This window comes from Eubalaena glacialis, chromosome 16 (genome assembly GCF_028564815.1).
Source record: "Eubalaena glacialis isolate mEubGla1 chromosome 16, mEubGla1.1.hap2.+ XY, whole genome shotgun sequence".
Taxonomy (NCBI): Eukaryota; Metazoa; Chordata; class Mammalia; order Artiodactyla; family Balaenidae; genus Eubalaena; species Eubalaena glacialis.
In genome coordinates this window covers 73,782,713-73,801,592 of record NC_083731.1, presented here as the reverse complement: position 1 = coordinate 73,801,592, position 18,880 = coordinate 73,782,713, and the positions used below count along the sequence as shown (strand labels likewise).

At 40.2% G+C, this 18,880-nt stretch overlaps 1 protein-coding gene and 1 long non-coding RNA gene across 3 annotated transcripts in view; one reads left to right on the top strand and one right to left on the bottom strand.

Annotated features, from left to right (window-relative positions):
• The window catches only part of FAM124A (family with sequence similarity 124 member A), a 105,877-nt gene that overhangs the window by 3,807 nt on the left and 83,190 nt on the right, over positions 1-18,880 (bottom strand). The gene's annotated exons all lie outside the window — the stretch shown is intronic.
• The window catches only part of LOC133076629 (uncharacterized), a 66,898-nt gene that overhangs the window by 1,505 nt on the left and 46,513 nt on the right, over positions 1-18,880 (top strand). For both annotated transcript variants that reach the window (XR_009697568.1, XR_009697569.1), the window contains exon 2: positions 18,568-18,682. This is a non-coding gene — a long non-coding RNA (uncharacterized LOC133076629). The remainder of the gene's footprint in view (positions 1-18,567; positions 18,683-18,880) is intronic.

The following is an 18,880-nucleotide window of genomic DNA, read 5'->3' as shown; positions in this document are numbered from 1 at the left end:
TTTCGAATGAGTTTTCTCCAGATATATGCCCAGGAGTGCTGGATCATATGGTAGCTCTATTTTTAGTTTTTTAAGGAACCCCCATACTGTTTTCCATAGTGGCTGCACCAATTTACGTTCCTGCCCATGGTATAGGAGGTTTCCCCTTTCTCCACACCCTCTCTAGCATTTATTATTTGTAGACTTTTTGATGATGGTTATTCTGACTGGTATGAGGTGATACCTCAGTGTAGTTTTGATTTGCATTTCTCTAATAATTAGCGATGTTGAACATCTTTTCATGTGCCTGTTGGTCATCTGTATGTCTTCCTTGGAGAAATGTCTCTTTAGGTCTTCTGCCCATTTTTTTGATTGGGTTGTTCGTTCTTTTGTTATTGAGTTGTATGAGCTGTTTGTATACTTTGGAGATTAATCCCTTGTCAGTTGCATCGTTTGCAAATATTTTCTCCCAGCCTGTGGGTTGTCTTTTCATTTTGTTTATGATTTCCTTTGCTGTGCAAAAGCTTATAAGTTTGATTAGGTCTCATTTGTTTATTTTTGCTTTTATTTCTATTGCCTTTGGAGACTGACCTAAGAAAACATTGGTACGATTTATGTCAGAGAACGTTTTGCCTATGTTCTCTTCTAGGTGTTTTATGGTGTCATGTGTTATATTTAAGTCTTCAAGCCATTTTGGGTTTAATTTTTGTATGGTGTGAAGGAGTTTACATGCAGCTGTCTAGCCTTCTCAACACCACTTGCTTTTTTCCATTGTATATTCTTGCCTCCTTTGTCGAAGCCTAATTGATGGTAGGTGTGTGGGTTTATTTATGGGGTCTCTATTCTGTTCCATTGATCCATATGTCTGTTTTTGTGCCAATACCATGCTGTTTTGATTACTGTAGCTTTGTAGTATTGTCTGAAGTCTGGGAGGGTTACTGATCCTCTTCTTAATCCTCAGTCTCTAATTCTGTGTGTGGGGTGTGTGTTTGTCCCCGTGACCTGCTGTCTTCCTGCCCAACAGGCTCTGTACAGCATAATGAAATTCTCAAGCTCTTCTGCTAAGGGTGGTTTAAGGAGCTGAAGGTCAAGAGCAGCAATTACGGAGATTTCTGACGGTCTAAATTATAGATTCTTAAAGAATATGATGTAAAATGTTTTTAGTACAGGTTATAAGATATGGTTCTCGTAAAGATCACACTCTACAAGGCCATTCTATGTGCATTTTATGTGCATGGGGACCTCGCTGAATATGGCAAGGAAGGTGCTGAGCCAAGCTCGTTCCTCCTGGGGTATGACCCACTCACCAGGGCTTGCTGCTCTGTGCTCCAGCATCCCCTGAACTCCCAACCCAGCCATTCTGACTCTGTGCTGTACTGCTCTGGTTAGTGATCCATCTTCTCTGCAAGGCTCTGTGCTTCACGAGGGAGATCTTGCTCAGCACATACCCCGACCAGTACCCGATACACAGCAGGAACTTAAGCATGAATGAAGAGTCACAGCTTTGGGATGGGCTAAGGAGTGGCCTCAGAAGGCCCATGTGTACCTGGGAGGTGTGACAGCTGAGTGGCTGTTGAAGAGACAAACCAGTTTTCTCAGTCATTTGAGTTCGGCTAAATAAGAGAGGAAATAAGTCATGAGACTCTTTAGAGAAGGAAGTCCTCAGGTACAGAGGCTGCTTCCAGTGGGGGGGACAGTGTTTATTAATTAAGATGTCTATCTTATTTTTCCCAAGGGCTGAGTCCCCTGGGTGCCCCAATAAGTATGTACCACCCTGTAACTTGCATGTTCAGAGTCTTATTTGAGGGGCATGCTCTGGGTGAGCATGCTTGCAGTCTGAGTCTGCCTGAAAGAGGAAGCCTCTGTGAATACTGCTCCATGAGAAGCAAAAGGCCAAGGTTCCCACTTGAGGAACTGTTTGGAGACATCTGAAGCTTTCCACTGACAGAGACAGAGTGGTGTCAAATTAGACTTAAAATCAGGAACAACTAGCAGAGGACGAATCCTTTGTGGTTTTGCAGACATTTTCATCACTGTGCTTTTTTTTTTTTTTTTAATTTAATAGCTACTTTATTTATTTATTTATTTATTTATTTATTTATTTATTTTTGGCTGCGTTGGGTCTTAGTTTTCGTGCGAGGGCTTTCTCTAGTTGCGGCAAGCAGGGGCCACTCTTCATCGCGGTGCGGGGGCCGCTCTTCATCGGGGTGCGCGGGCCTTTCACTATCGCGGCCCCTCCTGTTGCGGGGCACAGGCTCCAGATGCGCAGGCTCAGTAGTTGTGGCTCACGGGCCCAGTTGCTCCGCAGCATGTGGGATCTTCCCAGACCAGGGCTCGAACCTGTGTCCCCTGCATTAGCAGGCAGATTCTCAACCACTGCGCCACCAGGGAAGCCCTGTGCTCTTATTTTTTTACTGCATCGTGAAGGCAGGAGTCCAGATAAATCCTAATATCTGCTTTGAAGAGAGGTGGTACCCAGTGTTTTTCACTGGACGGGTGCCCACGTGCACCACAGAGGTGCCTGCTGGGCAGGTGGGATTCCAGTTGGCACAGCGTTGGCCGGTGATGATGCAGGATCCTGGGGTGGGGAGTTGGAGGAGGGTGGCTGCGAGGCGTCACAGCCCCTGCTCCCGGGGTCTGCCCAGGGCTGCTGTGCCTGTGGGATGTGCCTGCAGCAGATCTGGTGGTTTTCTCCAGCTCTGCCTGGAGGCAGAGAAGTCAGCTTCTAAAATCAGGGTCTTGTCTGTCTAATGACAACTCACACATGCAAAGGATGGCCTTTCTTTTTGTGTCCTTCCCATGGCGATGGCTCTATTTCTGACCTTTCCTGTCTGCCTGTCTGACTTGACCAGGAACACTGGAATCTGAGAGTGAACCATCAAAGATGTTTCGAGAAGCTCTTCCCCAGTGGACTTTTCCAGAGTGAGACAACACTCAGGAAAAACCTCCTTCCTCCCCCAGCTTTCGGCTCTCAGGGCTGCCCTCTGGAGCTTCTCCAAGTGACAGCAGCAATGTACCTTAAGGACGGCTTCCTTTGCTTCTCTTTGAAGCAGTGCAGGCTAGCTGACTCACTGGAATCCAGTAGTTCCCTCTTTGCTGTTTATGGAACTTTCTCTAAGGAACACAGTAGCATTACATCAATGACTCTGCCTAAAGGCAACCAGCCAGGGAGATCTGGTTGTGTCCCTGAAATCACCAAAAAGCTGAAATGCAGTAAATGACCCATGAGCTTCACATCAACTTTGAGCCTGGGCAGTTTGCAATGGAAGGGGTAAAGAGGCCTTTTTCAAGGATCAGGGTGTCTCAACAGACACATGGATAGAATCCCTAGGAAGGGTAATTCTGTCCCTGACCCAGTAAACCTGGGGGTGTCTCACGGGTCGATCATGGTCAGGGCATTTTCTCTCACCCTCACACCTCTTTCCAAGAAAGGTCATTTCCTCCTGTTCTGTCCTGGGCAGAAACACAAACAGTGTGGCACTGTCTGTTATGTAATGAGCCAGCAAAAGACCTTTTAACCCAGGGACTAATAAGAATTAGGGGCAGTCTCAAGGAAATTGGGCAACGGGCTCACATGAGAAACCAGATTTTTGTTCTAAACAAAAGCATCATATTTTGCTTCTCCTTTCACTGTCCTCTGGGTAGGTTTCATATACCCACCAAGAGTACTACCCCCAGAAGAAGCCTATGTTGTCTTCAAAAATTTTTTTTTAATTTAATTAAAATTTTTATTGAAATATAATTGACATATAACATATATTAGTCTCAGGTGTACAACATATTGATTCATTATTTGTATATATTGTGAAATGATCACAATAAGTCTAGTTAATCCATTACCACATATAGTTAAGTTTTTTTCTTGCAATGATAACTTTAAATCTACTCTCCCATCAACTTTCAATATACAAAACAGTATTGTTAACTATAGTCACCAAGCTGTACATTAAATCGCCAGATTTATTAATTCTATAATTGGAAGTTTGTACCTTTTGGCTTTTTTTTTTTTTTGCTGCACTGTGCGGCATGTGGGATCTTAGTTCCCTGACCAGGGATCGAACCCTGGCCTGCTGCAATGGAAGTGCAGAGTCTTAACCACTGGACCGCCAGGGAAGTCCTGGAAGTTTGTACCTTTTGATCACCCATCCATAACAACCACCAATCTCTTCTCTGAATCTATGAGTTAGGTTTTTTTTTGTTGTTGTTTTTGTTGTTTTAATTTCACATATAAGTGAGATCATATGGTATCTGTCTTTCTCTGGCTTATTTTGCATAATGCCCTCAAGGTACATCCATGTTGTCACAAATGACAGGGTTTCATTCTTTTTTATAGCTGAATAATATTCGACTGTGTGTGTGTGTGTATACACACACACCACATCTTCTCCATTCATCCATAGATGGACCCTTAGGTTGCTTCCATGTCTAGACTATTGTAAATGATGCTGCAATCAACATGGAGAGTGCAAATATCTTTTCAAGTTAGTGTTTTCATTTCCTTCAGATAAACACACAGAATTAAAACTGCTGGATCATATGGTAGTTCTATTTTTATTTTTTGAGGAATCTCCACACCGTTTTCCATAGTGGCCACACCAATTTACAGTCCTACCAACGGTGCACAGGGGTTTCCTTTTCTCCACATTCTCACCAAGACTTAATATTTCTTATCTGTTTGATAAAAGCCATTTAACAGTTATAAGGTGGTATCTAAACCACTTTGTGGTTTAGATTTGCATTTCCCTGATTATTAGTGATGTTGAATATCATTTCTTACCTGTTGGCCATCTGTATGTATTCTGTGGAACAATGTCTATTCAGACTTTCAGCCCACTTTTTAATCAAGTTGTTTGCTTTTTTACTATTGAGTTGTATGAATTCTTTATATTTTTTAAGATATTAACCCTTTATCAGATATATGACTTGCAAATATTTTCTTCCATTTGGTAGGTGGCCTTTTCATTTCGTTGATGGTTTCCTTTGCTGTACAAAAGATTTTTAGTTTGATGTAGTCCCACTTGTTTATTTTTTGCTTCTTTTGCCTTTGGTCTTGGTGACAATAATTTGGATTTGACACCAAAAACAATCTCAAGGAGCATATCACCTATGTTTTCTTCTAGGAGTTTTATGGTTTCAAGTCTTATGTTCAAGTATTTCACCCATTTTGAGTTGATTTTAGTATATGGTGTAAGCTTTCTGGTAGCATCTTTAGGATTCTCTACGCATAGTATCATGTCATCTGCAAATAGTGACAGATTTACTTCTTCTTTTCCGACTTGGATTCTTTTTATTACTTTTTCTTCTCTGATTGCTGTGGCTAAAACTTCCAAAACTATGTTGAATAATAGTGGTGAGAGTGGGCAACCTTGTCTTATTCCTGATCTTAGTGGAAATGGTTTCAGTTTTTCACCATTGAGGACGATGTTGGCTGTGGGTTTGTCATATATGGCCTTTATTATGTTGAGGTAAGTTCCCTCTATGCCTACTTTCTGGAGGGTTTTTTATCATAAATGGGTGTTGAATTTTGTCGAAAGCTTTTTCTGCATCTGTTGAGATGATCCTATGGCTTTTATCCTTCAGTTTGTTAATATGGTGTATCACATTGATTGATTTGCGTATATTGAAGAATCCTTGCATTCCTGGGATAAACCCCACTTGATCATGGTGTATGATCCTTTTAATGTGCTGTTGGATTCTGTTTGCTAGTATTTTCTTGAGGATTTTTGCATCTATGTTCATCAGTGATATTGGCCTGTAGTTTTCTTTCTTTGTGACATCTTTGTCTGGTTTTGGTATCAGGGTGGGTGGCCTCATAGAATGAGTTTGGGAGTGTTCCTTCCCCTGCAATTTTTTGGAAGAGTTTCAAAAGGGTAGTTGTTAACTCTTCTCTAAATGTTTGATAGAATTCGTCTGTGAAGGCATCTGGTCCTGGACTTTCGTTTGTTGGAAGACTTTATCACAGTTTCAATTTCATTACTTGTGATTGGTCTGTTCATATTTTCTATTTCTTCCTGGTTCAGTCTTGGAAGGTTGTACCCTTCTAAGAATTTGTCCATTTTATTGGCGTATAGTTGCTTGTAGTAATCTCTTATGATCCTTTCTATTTCTGTGGTGTCCATTGTAACTTCTCCTTTTTCATTTCTAATTTTATTGATTTGAGTCCTCTCCCTTTTTTTCTTGATGGGTATGGCTAAAGGTTTATCAATATTGTTCACCTTCTCAAAGAAGCAGCTTTTAGTTTTATTGATCTTTGCTATTGTTTTCTTTATCTCTTAATTCATTGATTTCTGCTCTGATCTTTATGATTTCTTTCCTTCTACTAATTTTGGGTTTTGTTTGTTCTTCTTTCTCTAGTTGCTTTAGGTGTAAGGTTAGGTTGTTAGAGATTTTTCTTATTTCTTGAGGTAAGACTGTATTGGTATAAACTCCCCTCTTAGAACTGCTTTTGCTGCGTCCCATAGGTTTTGGATCATTGTGTTTTCGTTATCACTTGTCTCTAGGTATTTTCTGATTTCCTCTTTGATTTCTTCAGTGATCCACTGGTTATTTAGTAACATATTATTTAACCTCCATGTGTTTGTGTTTTTTGCAGTTTTTTTTCCTGTAATTGATTTCTAATCTCATAGCATTGTGGTCGAAAAGGATGCTTGATATGATTTCAATTTTCTTAAATTTACTGAAGCTTGATTTGTGATCCAAGATGTTGATCTATCCTGGGGAATGTTCTGTGTACACTTGAGAAGAAAGTGTATTCTGCTGCTTTTGGATGCACTGTCCTATAAATATCAATTAAGTCTATCTGGTCTAATGTGTCATTTAAGGCTTATGTTTCCTTATTAATTTTCTGTCTGGATGATCTGTCCATTGGTACAAGTGGGGTATTAAAGTCCCCCACTATTATTGTGTTACTGTCAATTTCTCCTTTTATGACTGTTAGCATTTCCCTTATATATCGAGGTGCTCCTATGTTGGGTGCATATATATTTACAATTGATATATCTTCTTCTTGGATTGATCCCTTGAACATTACGTAGTGTCCTTCCTTATCTCTTGTAACAGTCTTTAAAGTCTATTTTGTCTGATATGAGTATTACTACTCCAGCTTTCTTTTGATTTCCATTTGCATGTAATCTTTTTCCATCCCCTTACTTTGTCTGTATGTGTTCTTAGGTCTGAAGTGGGTCTCTTGTAGACAGCATATATGCAGGTTTTGTTTTTGTATCCATTCATCCAGTCTGTGTCTTTTGGTTGGAGCACTTAATCCATTTACATTTAAGGTAGTTATAAATATGTATTTTCCTATTGCCATTTTGTTAATTGTTTTGGGTTTTTCTTTTTTTAACATCTTTATTGGAGTATAATTGCTTTACAATGGTGTGTTAGTTTCTGCTTTATAACAAAGTGAATCAGTTATACATATACATATATCCCCATATCTCTTCCCTCTTGCATCTCCCTCCCTCCCACCCTCCCTATCCCACCCCTCTAGGTGGTCCCAAAGCACCAAGCTGATCTCCCTGTGCTATGCGGCTGCTTCCCACTAGCTATCCATTTTACATTTGGTAGTGTATCTCTATGTCCATGCCACTCTCTCACTTTGTCCCAGCTTACCCTTCCCCCTCCCCACGTCCTCAAGTCCATTCTCTAGTAGGTCTGTGTCTTTATTCCCGTCTTGCCCCTAGGTTCTTCGTGACCTTTTTGTTTTTGTTTTTTAGATTCCATATATATGTGTTAGCATACAGTATTTTTTTTCTCTTTCTGACTTACTTCACTCTGTATGACAGACTCTAAGTCCATCCACCTCACTACAAATAACTCAATTTCGTTTCGTTTTATGGCTGAGTAATATTCCATTGTATATATATGCCACATCTTCTTTATCCATTCATCTGTCGATGGAGACTTAGGTTGCTTCCATGTCCTGGTTATTGTAAATAGAGCTGCAATGAACATTGTGGTACATGACTCTTTTTGAGTTATGGTTTTCTCAGGGTATATGCCCAGTAGTGGGATTGCTGGGTCGTATGGTAGTTCTATTTTTAGTTTTTTTAAGGAACCTTCCACACTGTTCTCCATAGTGGCTGTATCAATTTACATTCCCACCAACAGTGCAAGAGTGTTCCCTTTTCTCCACACCCTCTCCTGCATTTATTGTTTGTAGATTTTTTGATGATGGCCATTCTGACCAGTGTGAGATGATATCTCATTGTAGTTTTGATTTGCATTTCTCTAATGATTAATGATGTTGAGCATTCTTTCATGTGTTTGTTGGCAATCTTTATATCTTCTTTGGAGAAATGTCTATTTAGGTCTTCTGCCCATTTTTGGATTGCGTTGTTTGTTTTTTTGATATTGAGCTGCATGAGCTGCTTGTAAATTTTGGAGATTAATCCTTTGTCAGTTGCTTCATTTGCAAATATTTTCTCCCACTCTGAGGGTTGTCTTTTCGTCTTGTTTATGGTTTCCTTTGCTGTGCAAAAGCTTTTAAGTTTCATTAGGTCCCATTTGTTTATTTGTGTTTTTATTTCCATTTCCCTAGGAGATGGGTCAAAAAGGATCTTGCTGTGATTGATGTCATAGAGTGTTCTGCCTATGTTTTCCTCTAAGAGTTTGATAGTGTCTGGCCTTACATTTAGGTCTCTAATCCATTTTGAGTTTATTTTTGTGTATGGTGTTAGGGAGTGTTCTAATTTCATTCTTTTACATGTAGCTGTCCAGTTTTCCCAGCACCACTTATTGAAGAGGCTGCATTCCTATACACTAATGATGAAAAATCTGAAACTGAAATTAAGAAAACACTCCCATTTACCATTGCAACAAAAAGAATAAAATACCTAGGAATAAACCTACCTAAGGAGACAAAAGACCTGTATGCAGAAAATTATAAGACACTGATGAAAGAAATTAAAGGTGATACAAATAGATGGAGAGATATACCATGTTCTCGGATTGGAAGAATCAACAGTGTGACAATGACTATACTACCCAAAGCAATCTACAGATTCAATGCAATCCCTATCAAACTACCACTGGCATTTTTCACAGAACTAGAACAAAAAATTTCACAATTTGTATGGAAACACAAAAGACCCGGAATAGCCAAAGCAATCTTGAGAAAGAAAAATGGAGCTGGAGAAATCAGGCTCCCTGACTTCAGACTATACTACAAAGCTACAGTAATCAAGACAGTATGGTACTGGCACAAAAACAGAAATACAGATCATTGGGTTTGTTTTTGTAGGTCATTTTTCTTCCTTTCCTCTTTTGTTCTCTTCTCTTGTGTTTCCTGCCTAGAGAAGTTCCTTTAGCATTTGTTGTAAAGCTGGTTTGGTAGTGCTGAATTCTCCTAGCTTTTGCTTGTCTGTAAAGGTTTGATTTCTTTGCTGAATCTGAATGAAAGCCTTGCTGGGTAGAGTAGTCTTGGTTGCAGGTTTTTCCCTTTCATCACTTAAAATATATCATGCCACTCCCTTCTGGCCTGCAGAATTTCTGCTGAAAAATCAGCTGATAACCTTATGGGGATTCCCTTGTATTTGTTGCTTTTCCCTTGCTGCTTTTAATATTTTTTCTTTGTATTTAATTTTTGTTAGTTTGATTAATATGTGTCTTGGCGTTTTCCTCCTTGGGTTTATCATGTATGGGACTCTGCACTTCCTAGACTTGGGTGACTACTTCCTTTTCCATGTTAGGGAAGTTTTCGACTATAATCTCTTCAACTATTTTCTCAGACCCTTTCTTTTTCTCTTCTTCTTCTGGGACCCCTATAAGTCAAATGTTGGTGCATTTAGTGTTGTCCCAGAGGTCTCAGAGACTGTCCTCTTTTTTTTTCATTCTTTATTCTGTTCCGTGGCAGAGATTTCCACCATTCTGTCTTCTAGGTCACTTATCCATTCTTCTGCCTCAGTTATTCTGCTGTTGATTCCTTCTTGTGCATTTTTCATTTCAGTTATTGTATTGTTCATCTCTGTTTGTTTGTTCTTTAGTTCTTCTAGGTCTTTGTTAAACGTTTCTTGTTTCTTCTTGATCTGCACCTCCATTCTTTTTCTGAAATCTTGGATCATCTTTACTATCATTACTCTGAATTCTTTTGCAGGTAGATTGCCTTCTCTTCATTTAGTTGTTCTTGTAGGTTTTTATCTTGCTCCTTTGTCTGCAACATATTTCTTTGTCTTTTCATTTTGTCAGACTTACTGTGTTTGTGGTCATCTTTCCACAGGCTGCAGGATCGTAATTCCTTGTTTCTGGTGTCTGACCCCTGGTGGGTGAAGCTGGTTCAGAGGCTTTGCCATTATCCCCTTGACAGGGGGTTTGATTGGTGTTGTGGTGACCAGAGCCTGCCCTGGATATTGAGCGGGGCTTTTGCTCTGTGGTTGTCACTGCCCTGTCAGGGGCGGGGTCTGCTCCCTAGTTATTGGAGTAGAGGCCCTCGGATCTTGTTTCTTAGCTCTGTTTCTGATCTGCGGTGTGAGGCAGGTGGGACTGGAGCAGTCCAACTGGGAGACAAGCCACTGAGTATTCCTGCTCTGGAGCTGTTCACCTGTGAATGTGCTCTGTTGTGCCCCCTTTTGCCCATTGTGCGGACTCACAAAGTACACTGTTGTTGGCACTGCTCTCAGTCTGCCCTTAACTGTGGGTATGCTGGCAACTGGCCCTGGTGACTCTCAGGTGTTTTCACCAGGTCACTGGCACAGATACACTGAGGTCAGGTCCCAGGACTGCAGTAGTCATGCACCTGGACCTGCTGTGGGAGCTATAGAGGCAGCTCAGATTCTGGCCTGGACCAACCCCCACATGTATGTGCCCACAAAGCCCACAGCTGCTGAAGCCAGACCCATCCCAGCTGCAGGAGCACTTGTTGTCCTTTCACATGTTTCACAGGCACTGAATTTAGGAAGCTGCCAGCAGAGATGTAACTCCGTGGTTCACGCAGCCTTGAAGAGCGATTTCAGCTCTTCTTCCTTAGTCACATGGCCCCTGGGGCTCAGGTGTGGTTTCAGCCCCACCTGTGCATATGTTCTTCCCACTGGAGTCTACTCTAGAGGTTGCCGGAGCATATGAGCCTATCAGGTAGGAAGGAGCCGAGGCAGTGATTGGGGCGAGCAGGCTGCCTAGATGGGAGGGTGCTAGGGTAGGGACTGGAACATGCAAGCCCATCAAGTGGCAATCAGGGTGAGCGGGTCACCCAGGCTTGCAGGGGGGTTGCAGGGGAGGCGATGGCAGGGGCGTGTGAACTGGCTCTGGTGGAGCCCTCCCTAGTGCCCGTGGAGGCAGGGGCTGGTGCGTGAGGAGAGAGGGTGTGATGGTGGCCCTGCCCTTTGCACGTCACTCAACCATGGTGCTTCTCTTTTGTGGTGGTCCGGGCTTCCTCCACGAGCATTCCCAGTTGCGGAGCTCCTCACTCCTGTCCCCACAGGCTGTCTCCTCACAGCCAACAATGGTCTCCCCCCTGGGTCTGCTCTCAAAACCCTACGTTCCACCACCCAGCCCCCATGTGTACCAGCGGACACCTGTCTCAGGCTGGGGCATGCAGGACTGTGGCATGGACCATCTGTGTAGGTCTCACTCTGTCCTGCCTGTCACAGACCAGTTGCTGGGCTCTCCTCCAAGCCCCTGAGGCTCCCTTCTGTCCCAGCTGATCTCCCAGGTGGTAAGGGGGCTTCCCCAGATGCAGGAACCTCTCCTCACCTTCAGCTCCCTGCCAGGGGTGCAGGTTGCATCCTGTTTCCTCTCCTCTTCCTTTTACCTTATTATTTCTTTCATCCTACCCCATTATATGGGGATCTTTCTTGTCCTTTTAGGTGTCTGAGGTCCTCTGCTAGTGTTCAGCAAGTGCTCTGTGAGAATTGTTCCATTTGTAGATGTATTCTTGATGTGTTTGTAGGGAGAGATGAACTCCACGTCCTCCTACTCCTCATCTATCTTGGAAAGCTCCCCCCCCACTCTCTCTTTTGTTTTTTCTTTTGTCCTGCCTGGTTATGTGGAGGTTTTCTTGGACTTTTGGAAGTCTGAGGTCTTCTGCCAGCGTTCAGTAGATGTTCTGTGTGAATCATTCCACTTGTAGGTGTTTTCTGATGTATTTGTGGGAGGAGGTAAGCTCCACATCCTACTCTTCTGCCATCTTGATTCCTCCCTCCAAAGTCTTATAGTTTTCAATGTATATATCATTGATCTTCTTGGATAAATTTATTCCTATGTATTTTATTCTTTTGATGCAATTGTAAATGGTGTTTTTTAAAATTTCTTTTTCTGATAGTTTGCTATTAGTGTATAGAAACAAAACAGATTTTTAATATATTGATTTTTGTATCCTGCAACTTCACTGAATTTATTAGTTCAAATAGTTTTCTAGCACAGGCTTTTGGATTTTCTCTATATAATAGCATTTCATCTGCAAATAGTGACAGTTTTACTCCTTTTTTAAAAAAACACAACATGATTATATTTTAATACAAAACCAAAATACAAAACACCACAGTAAATTGATGGCAATAAAATATGGCATTTCATTTGCACTGCATGACAAATGGTTAACCTCCTCAGTCATAAATGAGTTCTTAGAATACTTCCGTCTTTCTGACTTGGATGGCTTTTATAACTTTTTCTTGCCTAACTGCCCTGGCTAGAACTTGCAATACTACACTGAATAAAAGTGGTGAGAGTTGGAATCCTTATCTTGTTTCTGATCATACAGGTAAAGCTTTCAGCTTTTCACCACTGAGTACGATGTTAGCTGTCGGCTTGTCACATGTGGCTTTTATCATGTTGAGGTATGTTCCGTGTATACCCAATATGTTGAAAGTTTTTTTCATAAATGAGTGTTGAATTTTGTCAAATGCTTTTTCTGCATCTATTAAGATTATGATTTTTATCTTTCATTTTGATAATGTGGTGTATCACACCAATTGATTTGCAAATGTCAAACCATCCTTGCATCCGTGGAATAAATCCCACTTGAACATGGTGTACAATCCTTTTAATGTATTGTTGAATTAGTTTGCTAATATTTTGTTGAGGATTTTTGCATCTATGTTCATCAGGGATATTGACCTGTAGTTTTCTTTTCTTATGGCATCCTTGTCTGGATTTGGTTTCAGGATAATGCTGACCTTGTAAAATGAGTTTGGAAGTGTTCCCTCCTCTTCTGGTTTTTTTGATAGAGTTTGGGAAGGATTGGCATTAATTTTTTCTTTAAATGTTTGGCAGAATTCACTAGTGAAGCCATCTGACCCTGGAGTTTTGTTGGGAGACTACTGATTACTAATTCAGTCTCATTACTAGTAATCAGTCTGTTCAGATTTTCTATTTGTTCAGTGATTCAGTCTTTGTAGGTTGTATGTTCCTAGGAATTTATCCATTTCTTCTAGGCTGTTCAATTTGTTTGTACCTAATTGTTCATAGTTGTCTTTTATGATCCTTTGTATTTATGTGTTATCCATTTTAATCTTTCCTCTTTCATTTCTGACTTGAGTCCTCTCCTTTTCTTGATGAGTCTAGCTAAAGGTCTGTCAATTTTGTTATCTTCTCAAAGAACTGGCTCTTAGTTTTGTTGATCTTTTCTATTTTTTGTCTCTATTTCATTTATTTCCACTGTGATCTGTTATCTCCATCCTTCCACTAAATTTGAGCTTCTTTGTTCTTTTTCTAGTTACTTGACGTATAGAGATAGGTTGAGATCTTTTTTGTTTCTTGATGTAGGCATTTATCACTATGAACTCCCCTCTATAGCAAGAACTTCTCTTGTTATATCCCATAAGTATGGTATGTTGCATTTCCATTTTTATTTGTCTCAAAGTATTTGTTTGTTTTTTAATTTCTTCTTTGACCCATTGGTTGTTCAGTAGCATGCTGTTTAGTCTTCATATATTTGTGAATTGTCCAGTTTTCTTCTTGTAATTAACTTCAAGTTTCTTAACATTGTGGTTGCAAAAGACAGTTGATGTATTTTTAAACTTATTAAGACTTGTTTTGTGGCCTAACATATGATCTATCCTGGAGAATATTCATGTGTGCTTGAGAAGAATATATATTCTGTTGCTTTTGGATGGAATGTTCTGTATATAGCTGTTAAGTTCTCTGGTCTGACATGTCATTAAGGCTAATGTTTCCTTATTGATTTTCTGTCTGAATGATCGATCCATTGGTGAATGTGGAGTATTAAAGTCCTCTATTAATACTGCTTTGTTGTCTATTTCTTTAGTATTTGCTTTATATATTTAGGTGCTCCTATGTTGGGTGCATAGCTATTTTCAAATGTTATATCCTTTTGTTTGATTAATCCCTTTATCATTACAAAATGACCTTGTCTCTAATTAGTCTTTTTCTTAAAGTCTATTTTGTCTGATATAAGTATACCTCCCCCAGCTTTCTTTTTTTTATTTGCATGGAATATCTTTTTCCATCCCTTCACTTTCAAACTATGTGTATTCCTACATCTGAAGTATCTTGTAGGCAGCATATAGATGTATCTTGTTTTTTTAATCTACTTAGCCACTTTATGTCTTTTGATTGGAACATTTAGTTCATTTACATTTAAAGTGATTATTAATAGGTATGTACTTATTGCCATTCTGTTCATTGTTTTCTGGCTGTTTTGTAATTCCTCTACTCCTTCTTTTCTTGCTCTCTTCCTTTGTAATTTGATTATTTCCTGCATTAGCATGCTTAGATTACCTTCTCTTTACATTTTGTGTATATACTATGGGTTTTTGCTTTGGGGTACCATGAGGCTTACAAAAAACCACTTATATTTATAACAGTCTATTTTAAATTGATAACTTAAGTTTGAAAGCATTCTAAAGCTCTACATTTTCACATTTTGATGTCACAGTTTACACCTTTTTATCTTGTGTATCCATTAGCAAATTATTGTAGTTACATTTATTTTTACCACTTTTGTCTTTTAACTGTTATGCTAGCTTTATAAGTGATTAACCCATCACCTTTACATTAGACTATACTGAATTTTACTATAAATTTACCTTTACCAGTAAGATTTATACTTTCATGTTTTTCTGTTACTAATTAGCATCCTTTTGTTTCAGCTTTAAAAAGTACCTTTAATATTTCTTGTAAGGCCAGTCTTGTGATGTTGAACTCCTTTAGCTTTTGATCATCTGAAAAACCCTTTATCTCTCCTGTAATTCTCCCCCCTCCCCAGTTTTATTGAGATATAATTGACATACATTACTATATACGTTTCAGGTGTATAGCAAAATGATTTGACTTAAACATCAACTCAGTTCTGAAGGACAGCTTTGCTCAGTAGCATACTCTTGGTTTGCAGTTTTTTCTTTCAGCACTTTAAAAATATCATGCTACTTCCTTCTGGCCTGCAAAGTTTCTCCTGAAAAAATCTGCTGATTGATAGTCTTATGAGGGTTCCCTTGTATGTAAATTGTTTTTCTCTTGCTGATTTTAAGATTCTCTCCTTGTATTTAAATTTGACACTTTAACTACATGTAATATGTCTTAGTGTGGGTCTCTTTGGGTTTATCTTATTTGGAATTCTCTGGATTCTTGGATCTGGATGTCTGTTTCTTTCCCCAGGATAGGAATATTTTCAGCTATTATTTAAAATGAGTTTTCTGCCCATTTCTCTCTCTCTCCTCTTTCTGGGACCCTTATAATGCAAATGTTGGTCTGCTTGATGGTGTCCCTTAAGTCCCTTAATCTATCTTCACTCTTTTTCATTTTTTTTTTCTTTCTCTGATTTGATGAATTCCAGTACCTTGTCTTCAAGTTTACTAATCCTTTCTTTTGCTTCCTCTAGTCTGTTGTTAAACCCCTCTAATATATTTTTCACATCAGTTATTATATTCTTCAGCTCTGTGACTTCCATTGGTACTTTCTTATATTTTCTATCTTTTGTTGAAGTTCTCACTTTGTTCATCCAATGTTCTCCTGAACTCATGAGCATCTTTAGGACCATTATTTTGAACGCTTCATCAGGTAAATTACTTATCTGTATTTCACTAAGGTTTTTTTCTGAGATTTTATCTTGTTCTTCCATTTGGAATATATTCTTGACTTTCCGTGTTGGTATGTATGCACTAGAGAAATCAGCCACCTCTCCCAGTATGAAGTAGTGGCCTTATGTAATAGATAAAATTATTGTTCAACCCTGCCCTAGTTGGTTCTCTCTCAAACCTTTGTGTTTGTTTAAGCAGCCTACTTTACTCTTAGTGGCTCCAAGAAGGGAGGGTGTTCCTAGATCTGTCAGTGTCCCAGAGAGGAGAATCTGTCTTCTCCCTCTGTGCTGAGCCTTGGGGTGATTGATAGCCAGTTAAAAACTGGGTGATAGCCAGTTAAGAACTGTTTCTTTGTTTGCTACTGTCCCATTGAACCTGTGAACACAAGCTTCACTGGCCACAAGAGCCAGTCTGTCAAAGGATGTGTCCTCAGGGTGGCAGCCACAAAAGCTGGGTCAGCAGATATTTACACAAGCTCCTTTCTCAGAGACACTGGCGACTTGGGGCTGGGAAGATGGAAAGCATGAAGATGATACTTGCCAGCTTCCCTGGTCTCTGGAGAGAACTGTAGTCGTCATCTATGTGTGTGTGTGTTAGAAAGAAGCCTGGCCCACAGGCCACAGCTACGAAGATAAGAGGCTTCGTGTATAGAAGGATTGGCACTTTCAAGTCCGTTGCTTCTCTGCTGTACCCTGGGGTGAGGTGGTTAAGAAGTCTTCTGTGGGACCTGTGAGTGTAAGCCCTGCTGTCCACCAGAGCCAGGTGATCAAGGGGTGTCCCCTGGGTGGCAGCTGCAAAAAGCAGGGCATGAGAGGAGTACACAAGCTCCTTTCTGAGAGATACCAGCAGCTTGGAGCAAGGGAGACTGTAAAGATGGCACCTGCTCGCCTCTGTTTTGGAGAGCGTTTCAGTAAGTCCCTGGAGATGTATTAAATTAGATGCCTGCCCCTCGGGCTGAAGCTTTAAGATAAGCAAGTTGGCCTCTTTAACAGAAAGACTGGGTACGTTTTAGTTGGCTGCCTCTGCTCTGGGCCCTGGGGTGCGTGATTCTACCTAAGCCCTTCAAAAACTGTTTCCCAGATCACTATCAATCACCTTCTGGGTCTCAAGGAAACAAGTCCCAATGGCTTTCAAAGCTAGATGTTCTCAAAGTTAGAGGTACTTGTCTCTCAGATGCAGGCCTTAAAAGTTGGGGTTCAAACCCTCTGCTCCTCAGGGAGAGGCTTGGAGTTGTGAGAGCCCTCCAGATTGTGGGTCACCATGCCAGGGTTCATGGTGATACTGTGTCTCAGCCTCTCCTACCTAATTTGTAGGAATTGCTGATAGTTTTAGAAGAAACTGTTCCATATCTAGCTGTAGACTTGGTGTGAGAAGAAGTGAGTTCAGGATCCTCCTATGTCACCCTCCTGAACTGGAACCCAGGGGTTCTTTTTCGAATGGTTAGTAGAAAGAGAGGAGGACTTATGGGAAAAAAGGCAAGATTCACTCTAAAAGTAATCAAAGCCTGGGTACATTTTGTCATATCAGTGACATTTCTAGGTTGGAAGTTTGAAAATTTTCAAAGAGATTCTAAGCCACATAGGATGGTGGTTTAAGCAAATCTTTGCTGGACAGTTATTTGTCCATTCTTTTCCTCTCTGCCATTATGGAATTGTCCATTATGGAATTGTAAGACTTTCTGAAGAATTATCAGAGCAACATACTAATTCCATTCCTCATAGAATGAAAGACAGGATAATGCAGAATATAAGAAGAGTACTTATTCTCCAGAATTGGCAAAATGGCAGCAAAGTGACAACTATCCACCTGGACTGTCTTCCTGACAACATTTATATAGCCCCCGCCGCCACACCTCTCTGAATGACCTTTCTAAATACAAACCTGACCATGTTTCTTGGCAGAAGAGACTAACTAGAAAGCTCTACAAGACCCTGTCTACTCCTTCAGGCCTTGTGTCTTTCTGGAATTGCAACCTATATGATCCAGCCATTTGGAACTGCCATCATTCCCCAACAAACCAGATTGGCTTATATCTCCATGACTGACTTCATGCTGCTCCTGATGCCCGTCTGCCTAGAGACACCTGCTCATCTTCAGAGACCAAGCCTAATGTGATGCTGTGAAGCCTTATCTGACCACTTACTCTCCTTTGTTAACAAAATGCACTCATTTCTCTTGGGCATATAACTAGGAGTGGAATTGCTGGGGCACAGGGTGAGCAATTTTTAGTTTTAGTAGGTACTTCCAAACTGACTGCATCAAAATGTGTAATTCTACCAGGAATTTATAAGTATTCCAGTTGCTTCACATCCTTGCCAACATTTATTGTTAGCATTCTTTTTAATTTTAATCATTCTGATAGGTAACGGTGTTTCATCATGCTATTAATTGGCATCTGCCAGATGACTAATGATATTATCTTTTTATTGGCTGTTTGAATACCCTCTTTAGTGAAGCACCTGCTCTTTGTATATATTTTGGATTCTTTTCATGGATGTATGTATTGTAAATATCATTATCCAGTCTGTGGCTTGCCATCTTACTCTCTTTTTTGGTGTCTTTTGATGAACAGAAGTTCTTATTTTTTAATAAAGTTATTTATCTTTTTTTTTCTTTTAAGACTAGTAATATTTGCTATTCCACCCGGCAGCCATTCTGAACCAGAGGGTGGAGGACAGAATGAAAAGAAGCTTGGATCCCTGAGGACTGTGGGCTGCCATACATAGGAGAGAGAAGTAAGCATCTATTGTTATTAAGCCTCTTTTTTTTTTAAGCCTCTGTCTTTCTCAGTTGAACCTGAGCTTACATATCACCACAACAAACAAGAAATATTCTGCACAGAAGTACATTTACATATTTAAAGGAACTGGCTTTAACTGTAAAATATTTACTTGGTGCTGTAAGGTATTTAGGAGCTGGGTTGATTGACCTCT